Here is a 7,151-nt window from a genome sequence, read left to right on the forward strand (position 1 = left end):
ATTACTCCTTCCTCTAAACAGCTATCTTGTTCATTTAACATCTATTGTATTCAGCCTCGATTGGTTGTTGAAATTTTTATATGTAAAGAAAAGTTCATTTTCGCAACTAGATTCTTAGACCCTTGTAAATAGAATTAATCTTATATCCCAGAATTAATTACAATGCTCTATTTTTAACAAATTCTTAATGAGAATTTTCCATTTAGCATTTTAATTCCTTTCATTCTTTGAACTAGGAATGAACCTGTTTATCACTGCTTATAAAAATGCAAATATTACACCCATATATTTATCTTACATTCTAAATTGGCAGCATTACTTGAAATCCTTGAGATAAACTTAGGAGTACTTAATATAGAATGCTTAACTTGGGCATACATGTAAATTAAACTCAGAGTTCTTTTTTAAGCTGGAACTATAAATTTTTAACCCCAGATGAGTCAAAGGAAAATTAACAGCCACTGTAGCACAGATACACTGTCTGATAACTTAGACCCTTTGGTAACTCTGTCATTTATTGCTTCATAATGACTAAAAAGCCACAATTACTATCATATAATCCTACCATAAATTATCATGCCAAAATGAGATAATTGCTGAAAATTATCAAAGTTTCTTGGCCCAGAGAGATTTGAAAAAGACATTATGATGGCCCTAACGTCTAGAAATTATGTATTGTGGTACTGGTTAAGAGAAAGGTCAAAAGATGGATAGAACATGATAGAAAAAAATAGAAAGATATCTATTTATATATACACACACAAATACATACATATGCACACATGTATAAGCTTATAAAATCTTCTTTCTGTATGATAAATCTCACATAAAAAATTTAAAAAGAAAAAATAAAGTGAATATGGTGTTTGCAAAAAAAAATGGCTTTGAGTTTTTTTGGAGTTTTTTTCAAGGTGGTGGCATCCCAGCATATACCACAAACTTAAAAAGAGATCATTTACAGGATGATATCATCCCCTTCAAAGATATACTTATCCTCAGTTTCATGATTAAAATCAGTCTTCAACTTGCCAGAGGCCTTTACTTCCTGTTTCCTTTAGCATTTGCTGGTTACTCTGAGGGCTTCAGCGAACAACCCTCACTTAACTGGTTTGTTGTGCTGAAATGGAATACTTGGTTAAATTATAAAACATACTTCTAAATTTTCCTTTCAAAAAACAATGCCTTTCATTTTTAATTTTATCTCCTTTTTAATCCTGAGAATATTAGAACAAACACACAAAGATTACAGCATTTCCTCTTTAACATTCAACTGCTTTGAAGTCACAAAGTTGTGTAGTATTACTATTTCTATAGCAACCAACTGAGGAAGTGCCTTGACAGCACACAGACTCAAAAGAAAAGCATACTGTGATAAACTGAGAGCTCAACCACAGGGCTTCTATCTCCTAGTCTCCTGTATCAGCACTACCACTGCAGAAGCCCTTGCTGTGATTCTTCTCTCTTCCTCAGTTTCTAGTATTAGTGATATTTCTGATCTTACAGTATCACTGGTATTTTTTTCTAACATGCTGCTTCTTTTTCTTCAGTGTTTTTCATTGGATTTCTTATAATACTCCCCTTGTTCCTGTTTTATGCCATATAGTCTTCAGATTACAAATTGATAAACATTTTGCTTGTTCTGAATGACAGTTCATAAACACGTTAGGAGAAATGCAGTAATGAATAATTCACTTGTTTTCTTTCGGCTTCTTAAAACCTCTTTTAATCTATTTTCCTTAAGGACCAAATTCTTAGGGAAATTGGATTATGTATGTTTAAAAATGCAAAACAAAGATCAGAGATAACCAAAAAAGTACCAAAAGGAAAGTATTCTCTCCAAACACTTCATTTTCACTGTGGAAACAAACAAACAAACAAACAAACAAAAACGCAAAATGGTAAAATAACCATTTCCAATAAAAAACCTAGTCTTATTTTAAAACTCACTTTTATCTTAGAAAATTATTTTCCTTAATATGGTCTAATTAGGAAGAAGCTTCGTTTTTATTTTTACGGTCTAGTCTTTAGCTCATTTGTTGTGAGGAAACAAAAATGAATATTAAGAACTCTCTAGGTACTAGATATTGTGCTATGTTTTCTACACAGACTGTCTCATGTATCCCACTAACAGCTATATGAAATACAAACTGTTACACATATCTGGCCAACAGCTGGCTTGATATTTGCATTTTAAGTGTGAGGTAGTTTTTTCCTTGGTTGACTCTTACGGCCCCACCCTGATGAGCCAATTTTAGTAAGCCCTATTACTTGTATTCAAGTAATGTGCTCTGCCTCTTGCTCACCAAAGCAGCATTCTATGTTCATGACACCTGAGAAAACTGTCTACAATCCAGGTACTTTCAAAATGTACTTTCAGACCGATAACTCCCTGTGTTTCCGCAAATGTCCTGCCATATTCTCGGAGAGGACTCCTGTCATCTTAGTATCCGGCATGCATCATGTGAAATAGCACAGGATATTTCCCAGAACATTTCTTAATTGCATTGCTCCTTTACTTGATATTGTGCTGAAATATAAACCAGTGACTGCACTCTTGTGGAAAAAAAATGTACGGATGACCCATCATAAGTTTCCAAATCTCTCATTTGAGAGTGATGAACTTATGGTAGTTTGGTTGGTGTTTTTCTTTCTCTAACTTATTTCTTTAAGAAGAAATACAAAATTTCCTAAATTTAGTTGGTTTCTTTAAAATTATTATTATATTTTAAGCCCGAAATCTGCAGAAATTATAAGGTTTTTTTCTTCTGGAGTTATTATCTTGATGATTTTTTTTTTTAAAAAAAAACCTAAGATTAGTAGCTTGAGACATATGAAAACCAAATAATTAATTTTGCTCTTCAACAATTAGCAAGGTCTTTAAGATGAAATTTTTATTACTTTCCCCAAATTATATCATTCATGGTATTGACACAAGTAAAGTATTTTACATTATAAAAGTTTGCAAATTTCTAGAAAGATGAATAAAACATAAGTTCCATCCAATAGTATCATCAATTATTTAAATATATTTCAGATATAGAGTAGCAGAGTATTTAGAAGTTCATTTAATTAGATTATTCTCCAATACATGTGAGATCAGAGGAAAGCATATCTATCTACCTGATTTAGTTCATGCTTTAGAATTTTTCTGGTTAGTTTTGAAAATGGAATAATGGCATTTTGTATTACATTTGCTTTAATCAATAGAACTTATTCTTAGCAATTTCGTATGACTTATTTGAATCCAAAAATACAAAGAAAGTTGTCTGGAGAGACAGCTTATTTATTCATTTTTCTGAAGAACTCTAACAAAATTAGAACTTAAGCATTTATTTATAGTCAGTGATTTCAGTAATAAGAGCAAAGAAATAATTAAAGATTTCAAAATAAGAACTGAATGGTAAAAGGTAATTTAGGGATGAAAGAATTTCAGAGATGACATCAAAGAAAATTATGAAAAACAGTAGAGTTCAAGAACAGTCAATCCAGAGAAAGGTTCTTGAATGGGTAAGAACTAGGTGTGCACAATGGCTTCTCATTGCTTTCCTTTCATTATAAAGACAATGAATAAATCAAACTGTCTCATTATTTCAACACCTAGCTTTGTGTTTCAACTGTCAGGTATGAAAAATTACTGCGAAGAACAAAAGTTTTAAAAAGAAAGAAAACTGAAAAGTATAAGCACATCATGAGCGTTAATTCCAGAAGAGCTGGTTTTTCAAGAATCATACAGGAAATTGAATAATGATATAGTAATTAGAAACACAGTGTTCTTTTGGGATTCCCACACACTCCCAAAGAGGGGAAACAAAGTGGATACCTGTGATTCTGTATTCTGAGAATGGGACTATAGATCCAGGAGTTAAATGGATGATTTTTCAGTATTAAAAGCTACCTAGCTGTACATATGTAAATTCATAGTTACATTTTCTGATCTCATTTTTGTATTTTGTTGTCAATCTATAATTTTGCTTTCTATTGTCAATCTATAATTTTGCTTTCTATAATGTTTTGTCAATTTTAATTTAGAATTTTAGATAACTTTATGCCTTCAAATATTTAAGCTAAAGTGGGCACTATAGTCTGAAATTAAAGAAGGTAAAAGATTTGAATTCAGGTCCTAACTCTCCTATTTATTCATCACTGACTTTAGCTAAATCTCAATTTTGTGGGCTTTCAGTTGAAATCTGTACAATGATTATATCTCATGCCTTACCTTTCCCACATTATAATTATGAGAATGGAATAAATAGGTGAAAAAGTTTTATAAGCACTAAAGTGTTAAACAAATAGAAAGTTTCACCCTTGACTGCTGTAGCAGACAGAATTTCACTTTTATCTTTTTACTTTAAAAGACTTCATAGTTACATATTTGAGAAGAAAACGGTAGGCACTTTTCAATGTCCTGCCTTCAGGACAGTTTTGTCCAGCTCAAGAATCAGGCAGTCGGAAAATAAAGTTCCAGATAATCAATGATGTACTTCATTGGCACAGTGACATAATTCTCAGCATGAAGACAACTTTATTAACTATGCTTTAAAATAAACATATATATATGTATTCCACACAACAAAGTATTTTGAAACTCTTTGAGATCTCTCCTAAATATAGCAAATTACTAAAAAATTAACTGTTTTTAGTTTTAGTAAGTACAGTTCTAGTGTTGTATTTTCCTAATAAAACGTTCTTAAATTGAATAGTGACCACGATTAGATCTACCTTTCTGACTCAATATTTGCTCTATTTTTCTTGAAAAAATTTATACAATGTTGTTCAGCAAAGTGCCAATAAAACTTCTATGCGGAAATTAGAGTAAAATAAACATAAGATGATAACTGGGGTTCCCTTTGATCCAGATCCAGTATCAGAATCCATTACGCCAATGTGTTTAAACCTTTCCAGGTGAAATGCTACCAATTGTTATTTGGTCAAAAATGTTGAGAAAATTTGTTACAGTTATCTAGGGACCTTGACATTGAGTGAATGTTGAACACACACACACACTTGTCCATGCTATAGCAGAATAGAACCAATTCAGTTTTATAACTTAATTGATTAAACCTTGTCATAAGAGATAAAACATTTCTATTGTAGCAAGGTGGATCACTCAATGTAAAAATCTTAGAGAATAACAGCTGTTTATACTCTGAAAATTGCCATGGGCAGGCTCAGATCTGCTGACATCCCTCTCTTCCCTCCTCAGTTTTCATTTACCTCTTAGGAAAGTTCAAAAGTTTCCTTACCTCAGCAATCTCGATAAGTGCCTGAGGATACCAGAGGGTAGAATCTGTTGAGTTTCAGTCTAAAACCACAAGGAGTCAGCTAATTGACCACAAATAAACATAATCACATCATTATTTTGTCACTTGTCCGCCTAGGCACAATGCCCTGCAAAGTTTTTTCTTTCAGAGTTTCAGAGTCATCAGTAGATAAACACTGTTGATTGATTGAAAATGTACATTATATCAACAGTAGTCAGAACATTAAAAAAATTTAAAAATAAAGAATATTGAATCAGGTTTACATGAGGGATTGAATTCCTTCCTTACTCATTTGATTGCAAATAGCTCTGCATTGGTCCCAGGTAAAGTATTTATTTACTCAGGAACTTATCTAAGTCAGACAAGTGTTCACAGTGCTTCTTTTATCTTTGACATTCTTCCTTTTAGCCTTAATAAATTCTCTCCACCCACCCACCCCTACCTTCCAGTCTTGTTTTTTAAATTATAGTCAAATAATACTTATTCTTTCTTATAATGAGATCATTCTAAATCTCTTTCTTGTCATTCCAAATTGTGTTAGTTAATAACATGTCTATAATAAGTTATTAAACAAGAAAGCTATTCTTCATTATTGTCATCGTATCATTAATTAACAGTGAAGGATTTCATTTTAAGATGAAGAAAGGGAGAAAAAAGAATGCAGAAACTGAAACTAGAATTGATTTCACAGATATAAATTTTCAATACTTGTTGCTCAATCACAGAGCCTGTATTCTATTATGTTACAGCTCAGTATTGGCTCACCTATCCCCTATCCAAGCACTCCTGGTAGATTTCCTGTAGACTATTTTAAGAGAATATTATCAGTGTCTCAGTGGTGGAGAATAAATCAGATTGTCTTGTCCGATTATTTATTAAAAAATTTCTTAGACAAATGAGCTCATTCTCATAGAGACATATCTCATCATTCATTATTCATTTAAGTGTCTCCTATGCACTGTGTCAAGAAATGGAACTAATAAGAAATAAATCAAGAAGCTTACAGTTTGTTGAGAAAGATAGCTATCAAACACGTAATTACATTGATACTACACAAGCGACTACATATTTATACCTAATTCACTAAAAAGTCGTTCAGCACAATCTTCCTCTTGAGCCATAATTATAGTTTCCTAATTTTTTCCTTCTGATTATGAATAAAAATGTAAATAACAATTAATCTAAACATCTACTATATATTGAGCCCAGTTCTATGTGGTAGATAGATATGTCATTTATAGTTCTAAACAAAGTGACCTGACTTCAAGTATTGTCACTTAATTCTCTTTTCTTTTAGGAAAATAAATGAAATTCTGTGAGCTTCATCTCATTTTTATTAACAGAAAAATGAAGAGAGTGATAATTTATCACATGATTTTTTAAAAATATAAATTAAAGAGACATTAAAAACACAGTGGATACTCTAAAAGGAGTTTCTAAGACTGTGGAAATATTATTACTAATATAAATAAGAACATATATGATCGACTATTCAAAAGACTGAATTAGAAATTCTAGTTAAGGAGTATATAGTGTATGTTGCAGCTGAATTTTAAAGTATGCAAAGATTTATGGGGAAAAAAGGAGAGTGTCATTACTGGGAACAGGATGAGCAAACCTGCAGCAGAGAAATCAAGATCATTTAGGAAATGGCAGAGAAATGGTCTTGTGAGGCTAAGGATATATGTGAAAATGAAGACAGAATGGGAGAGAAGAAAGCAAGTCATCATAGTCTTAGCTCAACTGCAGGATGAGAAGGGAAAAAAACAAATAAAACAAAAATAATTAATCATTGTGTTATCTCCCATTTTTAGGTCTTTTTAGACATTAAAGCAAAAGACGAAATTCATATTTTTACTTCATAAAAATGTGTTTTGTGTTTTTCCTCAG

Source organism: Pteropus alecto, unplaced genomic scaffold (genome assembly GCF_000325575.1).
Source record: "Pteropus alecto unplaced genomic scaffold, ASM32557v1 scaffold95, whole genome shotgun sequence".
In the NCBI taxonomy this organism is placed as follows: domain Eukaryota; kingdom Metazoa; phylum Chordata; class Mammalia; order Chiroptera; family Pteropodidae; genus Pteropus; species Pteropus alecto.